The sequence below is a fragment of the Embiotoca jacksoni genome, unplaced genomic scaffold (genome assembly GCF_022577435.1).
Source record: "Embiotoca jacksoni isolate LCO1_2020_lvr unplaced genomic scaffold, fEmbJac1.0.p SCAF_10, whole genome shotgun sequence".
Taxonomy (NCBI): domain Eukaryota; kingdom Metazoa; phylum Chordata; class Actinopteri; family Embiotocidae; genus Embiotoca; species Embiotoca jacksoni.
The window spans coordinates 2,964,584-2,981,927 of record NW_027185230.1 but is presented as its reverse complement, the minus strand read 5'-3'; positions in this window follow the sequence as shown (position 1 = coordinate 2,981,927).

Genomic DNA, 17,344 nt, shown 5'->3' with positions numbered 1-17,344 from the left:
CAGTATAACTTTAGTAGCACTTAAAATGACACTTGCTGATAGCACTTTGTAGTTTGGCTTTCTTGAAGAAATTGTATTTTCTTGATTCTTGTTGTTCTGGGTTTTGTACCCTCATGGTTGAAATGCACTTATTGTAAGTTGCTTTGGATAAAAGTGTCAGCTAAATGAAATGTAATGTAATGATTCTGCACTCCAATCGTGATGACTGTCAACCATTGACAATGGACGATGGCTCAATCCTACTGAGTAACACCTGAAGCTGTCACAATACTCTATTGTTTGTGGCACCATGTTGATCACAAGAACACACACACACACACACACTCCTTACTTTTATCAGGCTTTTAAACTTAAATAGTGCTTTTTCAAAGGAAACCAAGCATCAAAATCCAGTATTTATTTTGATCAGATATTTCCTCGAGGAAATTCTATTTTAGAAACTATGTTTTTTAACTTGTTGAACTGTCAAAACCTTGACTTAGTTAAAAAAAAAAAGGTGCCACAGTTAGCAAATATAGTCTCAAAACAATTCTGGGTCTGTGTGTGTGTTTGTGTATGCTTCCATTGCATTTCCTCGAGGAACTTCTTTCCTTGCCAGATCAGTGTTTATTCTCTACCTGTGCCTCCTTGTCCTTTATGCACACAACATCCTTCTGCAGTTGTTTCTCAAGGTAATAAGAAACAACAAGTAAAGTGTGAGTTAGGCTGACAGTAGAAGAGGTTGTGGAATACATTGTGATGGGTTTCTCTGCAGCATATTTGTCCTCATTTTTGGCCAGATATTATGCTGAAAAAACACAAAAAGTTGAACACCAACCAACAAGCCACAGTGTCTGAATATATGTCCTGTGTCATTGAACATGTTCTCTTTGAAAATTACGAGTTAGTCCTTCTGCCTAAAAGTATTCTAAACTCAAGGTTCCTCTACTAAGTTATTCCAAAACTTTTAGATGTATCTTACAACATGGACCTTTGTTAGGTGTCACCTCATGACCCCAAGTTTGGAACTTCTTTTCTAGCCTCCTTTGCTGATTCACCGTATGGCCATCTGCTATCACGTGACTCAAGATGTTTTTTAGTCAGAGAATTCTGCATTTTAAACTGTATTTGCATAAGGCAGCAACAGTCACCATCCTACCATCTGCGACACTCTGATCAGAAAAATACAACAGATTGTGAACTGCAGCAGACATTGTTTTTTTTTTTAATTTTTTTATTTGAGCAAGTGTTCCAGTCAAATCAATGATGAGATCTAACACATGATGAAAATGGCCACCACTAAATGACATGCAAGCATCAATACTGGTCAGATTGATCATGGTTTTGTGTTCTTTGGATGGTCAGAGATGATCTGATTTGTTGCCTTACCACTTTATAACAGACAAATACCAATGGATGGATTACTAACATTTCACACTAACATTCATGGTTCCCAAAAGATGAATTCCAGTGGAAATCCCTACACCTGTGAGGCAATATTTCCCAACAACTATCAGGTGGATTTCTATGAAGTTTGGTACAGACCTCCATTTTCCCCTCAGGATGAATTTAAATAACACTGATGAGCCTTTAACTTTTTATCTACTGCTCAACATCCCGGAAACAGAAAGGAAAGCTCATCCGCATGATTTAGGCAGTGGCCAGACTCTTCGCCAATACTTAACCCACTAACAGTAGCATCTCACCAGTGCTGTGACTTCTGCATTGGGTAGGAACCGTTATCCACTGATGCATGATAGTCTTGGGCACTCTTCTGCTGGAACTGCTCCACAGCTGCCTTCGATTGTGATTGTGGGGGATTTCATTAGCAGGGTTGCAACACACTCTTTCCCAGGTGCCAAAGTGTATGTCATTGTGACAGAAGTCCTCAGTTGCCAAGGTATATGCCATTCTGGCAGAACGCCCCAGTTTTTTGTTCCAGCATATCTAAGTTAAAAATATATCGTTCATGTTGGCACTAATAACATTCCTCTGAGCTTTTAAAATGTGATTTTATGCATCTTGTTAACTTCTTAAAGCCAGCTGAAGGGAAAGTTTGAATCTTTGGCCCACTCCCCACTCTCAGCCACGGTGGTGGTCGTTTTAGCAGCTTAATACTGGCTTAATACTGGCTTCACTCTCATGTTGATGACACATGGCGTCATCAACAATTACATTTTTTTTCAAAGACGCTCTTTTGTTTTTAAATACAATTGTCCCCATTCTAATCAAGCATGCTCACGAATGCTAGCTGCAAACATGTTTTAATCCATTCTCTCCAACTCCCAGGATTGTACAGTGGACAGCAACATCCGGCTCCTGTACGCACATGCCAACAGTCCTGTCTCTAATTGACGTCCATGGGGGCCGAGTGCTTTCAGTTTTTCAGCACCTCGCATGAGTTCTTCCAACCCAGGGAGCTTTTAAAAGCACCTGTTTTTTTATGTACATGTTTTATGGAACAGATTCATTGCTTCGGGTGTGTTTAGGAGCCCTGTTCTAAGACTTGTGACATCTACTGCGCCTGAGTCAGGACAGAATTTACTTGGACAAATATTTAAAGAAGACACCGGCTAAATACAAACAATATTAATTTACATGTGTGGCATGTATACAAGGGAACAGCGGAAACTAACCATTCCTGGGATGTCACCAGTTAACTTGTTTTAAAGTGGTTTTGGCCTGCTGGCCAAAAAGTAAAATACATTTTTTTTTTTTTCCCATTTGGGTGAATATTAAGTTTGATTGCAGTATCATATCTTCTCTATGGTAAAATTCAAACAAACAACAGTCTTATTGTTCAGGGGATAATTTCCACTTCAAACTTTGTTCAGTTTGATCTGATTATTGCATATGAAACTGTTGATCCTTATTAAAGCATGTCAAAAAACTGGGTTGCTATCTCTTGTTCTGTTTTAAAGTAGTTTGATACAAGATAAATCATTTAGTGTAGCCATTTGCAAGTCATCTTCCCTGAAGATGATATACATCTACCCCAGGGTCCTGTCTTTGGACCACTGTTATTCGTTCTTAACATGTTACCCCTTGGGCATGTCATCCACGGGAATAATAGGAGTTTCCATTCCTATACTGATGACACTAAACTGTACCTGTCTTTTAACCTCAAGGACTGCATCCTGCAACCTCAAAAACTGGATGACCCACAACTTCCCGCAGCTGAATATTGATAAGACTGAAGTGATCACGACTGACCTTTGCTGTGTTTAAATTGTCCTCTTGTCCACTACATAGAGCCTTATTTACTTTATTTAAGATCTCAAATAAAGTGTACTAAATTGGGTGTTTTTTTTCCCAAAAGTTTTCTCATTTATTTTGCACCCACTTTGCAGATGAGTATTTGCATTACTGATATCAGGTGCAAATCGCTGATTCCAGCAGTGTGGAAAACAGAGCGACCGCAAAAGGAAAAGGAAATCGGATCCCATTGAAATTAAGAAATATAAAAATAACAAGAGCAAAACACTATATAGGAGATTATTAGCAAGGAAGTAAATGCCGTGAAAAAAAAAGTGAACAAAAAAAAAAGCTTAGTAATAAAACATCTGCAATAAAAGAGGAGGGACGGTGGATTAGATGCTTCTAACAAACACTGATTAGCAGGTCCAGCGCTTTCTGTGATAGGCAGGTGAATTAGTGTGATTCAGTGCCTCGGGAGTGCTCGGGAACCTTATTGAAGCTACCTGTGAATTCTGTGGGACACATTCAGCACCTGGGACAGCACACCTGAATAATGGGACTGGGTGGGATAGGTTACGTAAATATCACTGCGGGTGCTAAATTAAAGTAGTTACGCCCAATATTACATATGCATGCAGGCAAACACGCAAAATGGACAACGTGTGTTAAATTGCACATTTGAAAGACATAATCCTCACTGCACATCGTTAGTAGATCATCTTGGAATTTTTTTTTGCTGGTGGTGTTGAGTTTGCATGTTATTTTACACACGCAAACCTTTAGTAAATCAGGCCCTATGGGTCTGATTTACTAAAGATTTGTCCAAGCAGATCTACTAACGATGTGCAGTGGGGATTATGTATTTCAAATGTGCAATTTAACACACGTTGTCCATTTTGTGTGTTTGCCAGCATGCATATGTAATATTGGGCGTTTCTGCTTGAACGTGCAAAATACTGGGAGGGAACATGCGAATAGAACAATTTAGCACCCGCAACGACATTAACTAAACCTGAAAATAGAAATAGGAGAAGTGATTGTTGTGCATTTTAGTACGACTGAAAGGAACGTATTAGTCGGGTAAGCAAATCTGGAGAGATGGTTGCTCTTATTGTGGTGAAAAGGAGACGCAGGAAAACTAAAGAATACGTTAAGAATGTGGTTTTACACCAGTGGAAACATTTTTGAGATGACAGAGGAGAAAATGATTCAGACATATCATTTGTCCAGTGATAACATTTCTGAGTTATTGAATGAACTGAATGATGAACAAGGAGGAGTCATGAAATACCAGCAATTCAAAAAAACTTCTTACGACTCAGGATTTTCCTGCCTCCGGGTCATGCCAGTGTATCACTGCTTGGATATCCCACCCACTCCCGATATTCATGTGTGCTTTCCCAGGTACTGAATGTGTCCCGCAGAATTCACGGGTGACTTTGTTAGTTCACGAGCACTCGCGAGGCACTGAAAGATTACAGAAAGATCTGGACCTGCTGATTTGTGTTTGTTCGAGGATCTCATCCACCGTCCCTCCTGTTTTATTTGACGACGTTTTATTATTAAGCCTTTTTTTTCTCGCCTTTCTGTTTTTTCCCAGAGTATTGACTTTCTTGCTAATAATATCCTATATAGTGTTTTGTTCTTGTTATATTTATATTTCTTAATTCCAATGGGATCAGACTCCCTTTTCCTTTTGCTGTCGCTGTTTTCCATGCCTGGAATCACACACACAAACCCCTTATTTAAATACAGTGATTTGCACCTGATGTCAATGACGCAATTACTCTTAGTCAGTCACCCGCAAAACCGTTGCAAATTTTTTTTGCAAACGTTTGGAAGGAATATGCAATTTAGTGCCCTTTATTTGAGATCTTAGTAAATCAGGCCCATAGTGTACTATATGGTGAAAAAAAAAATCCACACTGGGAGGCACAGTGAGGAACAATAGTTCCACTGGGAGTGGGCACCCAAAAGTGGCAACAAAAATTAAGGTTGTTTTTCTACACAAACAAATACTATTATCAAATTGTACAGTTGCACATGTTTACAGTCAAGTATCAAAGCATATCAATAGGGTGGCCAATCATATCAGGCCAAATCAGCAAACGTCTTTAATTTTTGATAACCACCTCTGCATGAACTTGCATGTTGACACAGCTATCCAGTCTTGTTTTATGAATCTCATGGGGACTTTTCAAAATTAGTTTAGTGGTATCCAAATCCAATAGCAAGCTATACATGCTTTCATTGAACGTCTTTGGATTATTATAACTTGCTCGACACATGCCTGAATCGTCAAGAGTTTCAATCATTTACTTGTCCAAAATGCATTAGTAAGATGCTTCACAAAAAATACAACACAAAAAAAAAAAAAAAAACACGTTAGTCCCACAGTATTTAAGCTTCTTTTGTAAAACTTAGAATTCATTTTTAGATTTGGTTGTTGACTTTAAAGGTGCACTCTGGACAAGTACATTTCTTATCTTCTGAAACCATTCATGCATGCTTGCAACCTGTACTCAGCCAAGGCTCTACTGGACATCCCACAGTCTCGCTTTAGGACCAAGGGTAATGGGGATTTATTTTTCTGTGAAGGACACCACTCTCTAAAACAACTCCATTATGCTCTGACTGGAGGGTTCCTTATTTTCTTCTAAATCCCTCCTAAAATAATATTTCTACATGTGTACATTCTCTTGGGTTGTGGTCTGAATTGCACTTAAAACAATTTTAAGTAACTTTTGAAAAAAAAAATATACAAAGTCAATGTCTTAATTACTAACTTATTGAGTATCTTACGCAGCTTTATTTTACTTATTTTACTTTACCTCATCTGTAGCTCACTTTCCTTCCACATTTCATTCCCAAAACACTTAACAACATTGCATTTATTTATTAAGCACACTTACTTGCAAAAGTAATGATGCCAAATGCATCTGTAACACCCGTTGAGAAGTTAGCTAATTTTTGGTAAATCTTGTAATCATCATATTGGTCTAAGTGGCCTCACTGAGCCACTTGAGTGGCTGGAGACGGTTAGTGTTGTTTTTAAATACTACTGCTATGACAATTCAGCTCTACTTGAAGACTTGAACCAGTATTACTCTGGATAATATCTGCATTATTGTTGTATTTTGTACTGCATCCCAGGTCGGCAAAATGACCTACATTTTTTATTTCACCAATGACTATTTCACAACTGACATTGATTTATGTGGAATGCATGTTCTCCATTTTAAATCTTGGAAAAATACTGGAGACTGTTAATATTTAATTGTTTTTCTCCCTTTGTAGCGTTTCACTCATTGTTTCATCTTTTTATTTTTGGTGCTGTTGAAAATCATGTTCTGTCTCTCTGTAAGCCCAAGAAACATTAAAGTAAAATGACTATATCATTTTGTATTTAAAACAGTGTAGTTCTGTGGTTTCTAATTCTCTTTGATGTATGTTTTATTTTTACATTTACTGGAATTTAGTAGGTTCCTTCATCTATACCTCAAAGAAAAAATAATTGAAAACTAAATTCAGAATTCTATTTCCTTTGTATACTGTCATTAGTCAACACAAGACATTGGCAACATTTGTGGGAAGAGGGTGAGATGTTATCTACAGTCCAACAGTTTTTTGGATCTGTGTGTACAGAAATTAAACCTGAGAACCCGATGGGCACAAATTGCACCTAAATTCCCCCCTCCTTCCTCTCGGTTGAATTGTACGGTGAGTATTAATCTGAGAGAGACGCACAACTTGAGCTTTCCAACAACGTCAGTGCCTCATGTGACAAAGCGTTGAAGAGAAAATCAACTTAGGAGTTGCATCAAATTTAATCATTGTTACACTGCATGAAGCTTCGCGTCCATCTCCACACCTGATACTCTTGAATGACGCCCGAAGTTCCAAACGCATCACAACGTACCACATATCAAAATACAAATCAGAACTAAACCTTTCTGGTGATACCTGTTGTTTCTCTGTACGGCAGCGTGTTTTCAACTAATCTGATATTGAAATCACGGATGAATTCTGCATTGTCTCCAACATACTGTAGGGTTGACATTACATTCCACTTTGTGTGAAGAACAAAACAAAAAAAAAGAAACAAAAAAAGTATTTGTCTGCATTAATGACAACTGAGTTATTAGCATACATATCACATAGGCTTATGACCTGAGTGTGAGTCCCTGGTGTGGGCTCCTGGCCACCCATAGGCATTCGCCTGTTCTCTTTCACTGTCATGTCCTGTCAATCAACAACTGTCAAATAAAGCATAAAGTGCCCAAAAAATATTTAAAAAAATATATATATAAATAGTTTATGTGCTTTCATATCAATTATAAAAAAGTTGTAGTCAAAAGATGTGGAGGATTTAACTGAGTAAAATAAAACATAAAACATTTAAAATAAAATGTATTTCCATCTGGCACTAAGCACATATTTATTTTCAAAGATTTCTCAGTCTTACAGTTTCCCACAAACAGGGTTCCAGATATTGCCAGTTTCTAGACAGTCTTCTCTACAAAATTAATGATATCTCTACTGCAAATATTTGATGCTGAGATACAGTACATGTAAAAACATGACAATTTCATAAGGCATTTTTTTTCCTTGATATAAAACCTAACATCTGTAAGTATCAAATACAATATTGAAAGATCTGAAGAAAAAAAACAAGATATAGCATGGATGGCTAGCCTCTATAATGACCAAGATATGAGCATAAGATAAGGTCAATAAAGCACATAGATTAAAAATATGTTTCATACATTGAGGAACAAAAGCTTACACTGATTGAATGGGTTATGTTTTTTTGTTTTTTGTTTTTTTTGTATTCAAGGTAGTTTCATTGTATTTGACTGTATTTGAAAGGCCTTTCAGTTACTTGAAGTTGACTTTGAAAATACATTAAATTTTAGTTATTTGTATTTTATTGTTAATAACATTCAAATTTGGGATATTTGTATTTGACTGTGAACAGGTATTTAAATTTATTTTTATTTGACTGTAAAAAAAATTAAATTCAAATAAAAAATAAATACAAAAAAACATTTTAATTTCAGTCACGTGAATTTGACTGCAAAAGGTATTTAAGTTTCAGTTTACCTTCTTCCAAGCTGGATATAACACCCTTGTCACTCTGACTATGCCACACATGAAATAATATCACATGTCGCTATGATAAGTTCAGGTGTTTCCTCTCATTAATCTGATAATGATAAGTCAGTGGTGTCCGACCTTTCATCTGGTGTCTATTAATAGCCTGTGAAATGGGGTAGAGAAAAAGTGTGTGAGTGACAGAGGTTTTTCTCTGATAACAAGGTGTTCTCATTTCACCTAATGAGACAGGAGATCAAGCTGCCACACTTAATACAACACCAGACAACTGATATAAACACACTTGTTGGCATTTAAGTGGATTGAAGCGGAATATTCCAGCACAAGAGGAATGCTAAAGGTGATGGCACAAAAGACTCTTCTTTTGAGAGGTAAAAGGGATCGTTGTTGTTGAAGTGGTAGTTGTTGCTATTGCTTTGCATTGAGTATCTCTCCTAAGCGTTTTACATAGCCATTCTCGACGAGCCATGGCCTAACCTGAACAATCCAGAATCCCTATCACCCTTTTCTCTATATTATCTTGGTTGGATTTGTGCTCAAAGCATTGCACCAACTCAAAAAAATAATCTCAAAGAGAGTCGGTCAAGTCACCATCTATCTCCAAAGGAGTTAACACGATGGCAGCTCAAGCGGTGGTAGATTCAAGTGGCGCAGTTAGTGACATGTTTTCCATCACCCAGTGGTGGTGGTCAGCCAGAGAGGGTAGGCGGAGCTATCGCAACAAGCTCCCCCTTCAGCATGATTTTCTTTTTTTTTTCTTCAATAAGTTCTGCCCCTACTCTGCCTCTGAATGGCTTTGACTCTGATATTCTTACCCAAACCCTAACCACCTCATTCCTCATACCTAAATCTAACCAACCTAAACTTTAAGTTAAGAACTAGCAAGTTAGAGGCAGACCTAGGGGTGGTGTGTGTGTGTGTGTGTGGGGGGGGGGGGGGGGGGGGGGGGGGGGGCTTAAAGGATACTGGTGGGGGGGGGTACAAACAAAAAAACAAAAAGATGCTTCTGCAGCAGCTAACTCACTGACATCACAAAGTGGACACTTCAATTATGGGAAATTAAGTTTACAAACATAGCTGCCATTAGAAGTCATTGGTATAGGTTTCAGAGATCGTAACTTAAATTTAGGATTTTAATCATTTTTATTGGGTAGTATTTAGCAGAAAAGCAAAATCTTTGAAAATGAATGCTGTTATTTTAAGGTCGGAACATAACATTATATATTTCCCTTAATGCTCCTGTCTCTGGTTCTGTTTCAGGCTGTGTGTGTAGTAAATTAATGAATCCAACACAATAAAAGCGCGGGGCAATATTTTTTTAATTAACTCACCCTTTATTCTGTTGTTTTTGTTTTTTTCCAGATAATTTCAAAGAGATGACTGAAAGGAAACGGGAGGAAAAGCAGTGGGTGATGGCTCCAAACTGCTGTCCTCAAAGGAGCACACAGCAGGTGGGTCTAAAGATGATAAAAAGCCAGGGAAATGGTAAAGCAAGGCACAGTTGATATTTAATGCCAGACTGGTTTTAATTGTAGTTTATTACTGTTTGGTTGTCATGTGCAACATGTAACTGTCTACTCTTTCATATGGAGGAACATGTGGCAGCTACAGTAAACATAGTTAAGCAACCGTTACAACAGGCAACAATGGTGATTGAGACAAAGGAACAAATAAATGTGAAGTCTTTTAAAGCTCAATGTACTTCTATAATACTATATTATACTTTTACATAAAATTAAATGTGCTCTCTTTGCTTACATACTAAAGGTCTTGCCCCATGTGCTCATATTGGCAGCATGACTTTTGCTTCCAACATTTCCGTCTACGGTCTGTCCTGCACCCACCCAGTGAGTGCCGGGGGAGGACTCAGGCCCCAATGACTGAACAGAAACAGTGGGTAGAGGTGACAGATGGATGGTGTGAAAAATGTGCGACATTTTTCATTGCACATAAAAATATGGGACTAAACGTGGGACCTTTACTCATTCATTCCCTCATTTATTCCTGTGACTGTGAAAACTGTGTTCACTGAGCCAAGTGACTCTGAGATTAGAGCTGCCATACGAAGAAAATTCAACAATGAGGACTTTTCCAGCAAGAAGGCAGAACCAACAGAGCAGGCATGTGTGTGTGTGTGTGTGTGTGTGTGTGTGTGTGTGTGTGTGTGTGTGTGTGCGCTTGAACAACTTTGAAAGCCACAAAAGTGCTTTCAGGTAAACTTTGCTGACTATTGACAATGTTTCTATTTTTTTTTCAAGGCCATTGGAATTATTGTGTAGATCTCTCATTTGGCTATGAATGAACATCAAAAGAATAATAATAAATGCTATGCATAATCAAAAGTTTTTTCCATGTGTATACAATGTAATTAGATTTTCTCTAGTTACACATTCATTGGAGAGTTGAAACCTGGCCTTGTGATGGATAATTGTTTATATTATGTACTTATGAAAGCGTATAATTAATTAATTCCAAACAGCTTTAGCTATACCTTGTTTTTTTGTGCTAGTTAATACTTGTTAGAATTCTATCTTGCTAAACTACACCCTCGTGTATCAAGATCATCTGTGGAGTTTCTAGTAAAGTTATACTCATGCCTTGACAAATTTTAGTCTGCTGATTGACAGTGACTGACAGTGTGCAATGAGATGAGAGACCACAGGCTAGCATACATTGATAGCACGAGAACTCCACTTGAAATGGGGTATTAAAAAAGTTTGCATTGGAAAAGTTTTCTAAGAAATGAAATGCATTAATCATGTTGAATGGGCATGATATGGATTGGTAACACTGAATTTAAAACCCTTTCAGTGGATATTGTGTGTGTGTGTGTGTGTGTGTGTGTGTGTGTGTGTGTGTGTGTGTGTGTGTGTGTGTGTGTGTGTGAATTTCAGAGTACAGCACAGGATTGTGTTGTATGAAGACCTTGGAAGAAAAGTTGTATCTTGCAATAAATATGTCCAACGTAGGCATATTAGATGTGTTTTAACTGTCAGGTAGCTTGTAGGTAATATGTGTTCTGTTGCCTGTTTGTTAAACATATCTTAATTTTGTTATATGGTTTGCTGAGTGATCCCCCTCAGTAACTCCTACAATGCAGCAGTTTTAGAAACTCTTCTACAACTTCCTGAACGCCCAGTCTGGTGTTTGCTGAACCCAGCCGCCAGCACTGTGCTAATCATGTTGTATCTGAAAGGGCCCATAGTGATAATGAGGGATAATCAACTCAATTTTGTTCTACTACAGAGGATATAACTTTCCTTTTCTGGTGCCATTTGGCTCTGCCTCCTCCTTTTCTTGCTTATATATAAAATCCCTCATTACTCAACACTGTGTAATTGTAAATAGAATGAGCGTTTGAAAAGTTCATTGGCTCGATTGAAGAGCTGGATGAGAAAATGGGTTGGTTCACTTCTTATTTTTCTGCCTTCTGTCTCTTGATATCTTCTTCCTCCACCTTCCTGCTTTTTAATTCTCCCACTGGCTTGCTGAGTGATGGCAATTCCCCTTCCTCTCACTTTCGCAGTGCAAACACACACACACACACACACACACACACACACACACACACACACACACACACACACACACACACACACACACACACACACACACACGCGCACACACTCATCACTGTCATCACTCTCCCCACAGCAGGCAGCTGATGACTGTTAGAGAACAGTGTACTATATTCACCACTTGAATTTAATTCACATTGCAGCTCAAACTCCACAATGGCACTTTGCATGCGGGGAGGGCGTGTAGGAGGGGGTTTGTGTATGTCTGTGGGTGTATGTGCGCTTACATGCATTAATGTGCCTATATTTGTGAGGATTGAGGACATCCCCTCAATCCAGATCTAGACACACACACACACACACACACACACACACACACACACACACACACACACACACACACACACACACACACACACACACACACACACACCAACAAAAATAAATCCAAATACAGAGGCTGGTGAAAGCCACTGACAGGCAGTGTGTCAGTGCAGCATCTTTGTTTTGGCAATGCTGTATTTCAGGCTGCTGCTATGCATCAGCCAAACGCTGCAGAATGCAGCCATGGAAACTCAGTCAAAACCAAATTTTGTCAGTGGCAGCTTGAACATGCAGCATGAAAACATTTTTTTCCGCCCAACTGAATTTGTGGTGTGGAGATTAAACGGAATACCTTGGTAACAGCAGAGGAAACTGGCTAATGGCTCGGGTAAGAATCACTCTGGGAGTGAAAGCCTCAAACCGACAACTAGTACAGAGTAATTAAAAGACAGAAAAAAAAAAAAAGAAATGACAGACAAGTGTACTTTCAAAGTGCTTGTACATCTGCTAAATCCAAGCCTGTCCGTGATTATGTGTGATGTAGTGTTTGAATAATTGCTCAAGCGCGAACCTTTCTGGTTAAACTGTTGCTCTGCATACTGTATGCCACTGAGCTGCTCTCTGCCATCCCTCAGCACCATGAATATCCTAATGAATACGGCTGTCTGTTCTCTGGAGAAAGCACCCACTGTTTCTCTCCATCTCAGAGGAGGAGGCAAGGTGCTGCTGCTGGCTCTCTAATACCCGCCATTGAATATAGAGCACTACAAAGCTATCTCTGAGGGATTAATGCACTTCAAGAACCAATTAATGGTAGGTACAAGTTTAAACTGAGGCAAGCAAATAGCCAAGAGGTACACAAGACACAAATTCCAGCTCATTCTCTGTACTAGCCTTTTTTTCTTTTTTGTTTTGCTTTAATTAAATCATGTATTTTAGGGAAGGATTAATGTAGCACTTCAGGCTAGAAAATGGCAAACAGAAGGAGGAAAACCCACCTTGTGAGGTGGAAGCTGAGTGAGAAATGTCAGGAAGTGCATAAGTGATCAAAGAGTGCAAGGTAAAAGAAAGAGGTGCATCAAACCTCTGTGGTTTGTGAAAGATGTTACTCCGAGCGAGGATTTATTTGGTCTTGTTTACCAGTGAGAGTATGATGAAGCTTAAGATCAACAGGCAGAATGGTCATGCAATCATGCAAGAGCGGGGTTGTCCAGCTGAACAAGGAGCTTCGGCTAAAGACTTAATTAAACAGTCCATCTGTGTTCCAACCCTTAATTATACTCACACACATTGTGGAGAGACTGGAAGAAACAATCCATAGCTACAAGTGTCTGAAATGATATTTATATGCAGGGTGTCTGAATCATACTTCAGTTTTTGATGTGGAAACGCAACAAGAACCCCTTTAGATGTCTCTCTGCTGTATAGTTATTTTTCTTATGTCCCAACCGACAACTCCCCCATATGCATTTATTTAGGGATCAAATCTAAGTATTCTATAAACAGCTCAAATCCTTTTTGAATAAGCACTTGCTTTGTTGAAAGGTTTCAGTCAGGAGCACATCAACGCAACAAAAGAATTTCTGAATGATATTTGAAAGATTCAGAAGGAAGTTGTTGTACTGTGTTAGTGTTGTTAGACCATTATGCTGCTTTTATATCTCTAAACACTGCATTATTATTAATCAGTTAATTAACAAAGTAGGTGATAGGGACTGCTCTTTGATGGTTCAAGTCATACTGTGGAATATAAAATTCTATCTCTGTTGGGAATGCCTTATCTGGCAGAGAAGGGATTTACCGTGGGATCCCGCAGGGGTGTATTCTTGGCCCTTTAATGTTTTCAATCTGTGTGTTATATCTGGCTCCTGTCATTTGCAAGTGTCACCTTTCTTTTCCCTATTATGCTGATGATACACTGCTATATGTGTCTGTAAATCCATCAGATGTCTACTCTGTCACATCACTTACAACCTGCCTGGCAGATATGAAGCTCGAGATAATGAGTAATTCTAATTTTTATAATGCAGATAAAATGAGTATCTGAGGATACAAATCTCAGGATGGTTTTTGATTCAAACTTCAACTGCTTCCCTTATGTAACATAGTTATAGGGGCCACCTCTTAGCTCGGGAGCATTTCTAGAAGTACATCTTTTCTTTTGTTACAGGATGAAATTTTATTTTTTTATTATGTCTTTGTTCTGTAATCACTGTAGGACTATTGTAACTCATTATTAAATGTACTGCCCTGGAAACACATGCAGTTTGTAAAACAAATATATTACCAGGGTACTCACAATAAAATATAGAATAGCCTGTAGACTCCTTGAAGAGTTATCTGTGGCCTGAAGAATTAACTTTACATTTTTATTTCTTAGTTTTTAGGCACAAGTAGGCCTTGCCTTACCCAGCATTGCTGACCTTTACTCTCGCTCTCTACTCCTTACAGTCTGCTGACGATATGTTGTTGACTGCTCCCTAGGTGGGAGACAGTGAAGTACAGTTCTTAGTTCGAAATACCCAAGTAGGTAAGTATTGAAATCTAGTCAATGAAAGCAGCGGCTACGTCCTTGACATCAGGACAGCTCTTCCACAGCTCTTTTTTTTTTTTTTTTTAATATGTATTGACCCTACAAGTCGTATAATGCAAGCTTGCACACCATGTCCAATCTTTCCTTCTATTTTTTTTGTCTGCAAAAAGTGATAGTGAAATAAAATGCAGCCTTTAACAAGTGACAACTTCCTCATTTAGGAGAAGTCTCAAGTGTTGAGAGACCTTTACCATCTTGGTTGTAGAATATCTACAGACATATGTCAGTTTTTGTTATGATAATGTAAATGTATTTTTACTGTTTGGGACTAAAATAATAGATGAAATGTGCATTGGCCTATGTATTTCAGGCATGTCTCTCTGGGAAGAGTGGTCATGACTAAAATATAGGCTTGAGGTAAACCCATAAGTTGTTGGAAAAATAATATATCGCATCTGTCCTGGCATTTCCTCCTTCCCCAGAAGGAGTTTGAGAATGTAATTTGGAAATGTAGAACTGCAGCCATCGTGACCTGGACCTGGATTAAGCTGTAGAAACTATGAGATGGATGTAGTGCTCAATTAGTCATTAAACAGAAAATCAGCTGAGCGGAGTTGCCAAATTGTTTATTTTTCTCAAAAATGTTTACGTAAATAGAGATCATCAGGACCTCCCAGTATAGCATTTATTCAAAGATTATTTTTATTTAAGTTTTGTGTTTATTCTTATGGTCTACATGTGTTTATATACAAGCCCGTTTTCCAAAAAGTTGTGATGCAGTCTAAACTGTAAATAAAAATGGAATGCGATAGTTTGCAAATCATGTAAACCCATATTTAATTGAACATAGATCAAAGACCACTTATCAAGTGTTGAAACTGAGCAATGTTATTGTTTTATTAAAAATATATGGTCATTTGATGCCAACAACACATTTCAAAGAATACAGGGTCAACAAAAGACTGGTGCAACAACTCAACTAATTAGAGCATCTTGTCTGTCATATATATACTTTTTTTTTTATTTTTCTTCTGTTGTTATGAAGGTGTAAACTGTACACCAACAGTTCCTGGCATCAATTTAAAAAATGAGCATATATTTTTTTTTATAAAACAATACAATTTCTCAGTTTGAACATTTGATATGTTGTCTTTGGTCTATTTTCAATGAAATATTGGTTTACATAATTTGCAAATCATCGCATTCTGTTTTTATTCACATTTTACAGAGTGCCCAACTTTTTGGGAAATGGGGTTGTATATAAAAACATGCTCAACATAATAATTAGACCATAAGAATAGACACAAAGTTGTTTGGTGAAAAACACTGAATGTCAAAGCTTTGTTTACAAGAACGCTCCACAGGTCACCTTTGCTAAAAAAAAAAAAAAAAAAAATCTATATAAAAATCAATAATTTAAGAAAATAATTAGTTGCATGGATGGATGAATGGATACATTTTAACATTACTGGCTGAAGAAATATGATGTAGTTTTAGCATTGCAAAAGGACACTGACAGAATTAATTCTCTGCAAAAAACAATCCATAGATTGCGGGGAAATACATATTTTCATTATGTGAGCTGAACTGGATGCCCGCCAGCGATTACAGGCAGTCCAAGAAAGAAGTCAAGGCAGGGAACTTGGGCTAAAAGATGCCAGCTGAGCAGATGACACAGTGTAGAAGCCCTTAAAGGGCCTCGCCACCCACTCAACCAGAAGAGGTGTCAGTGTTAACATCACTGCTTAAGCATCGCTAGGTCTCAGGGTTAGTTCAGAATTTGGATTTATACGATGGAATACACATTTGCCCGTACTTCTCTTCTAGTCTTCCATTCGTATCTTTCAGCAGTGATTTCAGCTGATGCTCAAGTTGAAGTTGAAGCCACCTGAGAGTTTGGTGGGGAAAAAAACCTTAATCGTTCTGTTATAACTTAAAGACTGCTGTAGTTACAAAAACAAGTTGTTTATTGACAGTTGTCATCTAACACAGAGGCATTAAGAAGAAAAAAATGTCCCTTTGGGGATTAATAAAGTAACTATCTATCTATCTATCTATCTATCTATCTATCTATCTATCTATCTATCTATCTATCTATCTATCTATCTATCTATCTATCTATCTATCTATCTATCTATCTATCTATCTATCTATCTATCTATCTATCTATCTATCTATCTATCTCTGTTTATTTGGTTGAGACCTAGGTTAACCCTTGTGTTGTCCTTGATTCAAAATGACCTGCAGTTATGTTCAACCAAGTTCCATTTTATTTCTATATTTTTATATTTTTTGGGATCATTGGTCATCCTTCTTTAAAGAAACCCTCACAGCCTCCTTGTCACCAATGATCCCAAAAAATATGAAAATAAAATAGAACTTGGTTGAACACAGCTGCGGGTCATTTTGATCCAAGGACAAAACGAGGGTTAATCTTTTTTTGTTTAAAGGGACCAGTCAGTCTTTTTCAGTCTTTTATTTAGATGCAATGGCCTGTGTTTGTGTGTGTGTGTGTGTGTTTGTGTGTGTGTGTGTGTGTGTGTGTGTGTGTGTGTGTGTGTGTGTGTGTGTGTGTGTGTGTGTGTGTGTGTGTGTGTGTGTGTGTGTGTGTGTGTGTGTGTGTTTTCTTGCTTTGACCTGCCTCGATAGAAGGAGTTGGGAGGCCTTATTAATCCTG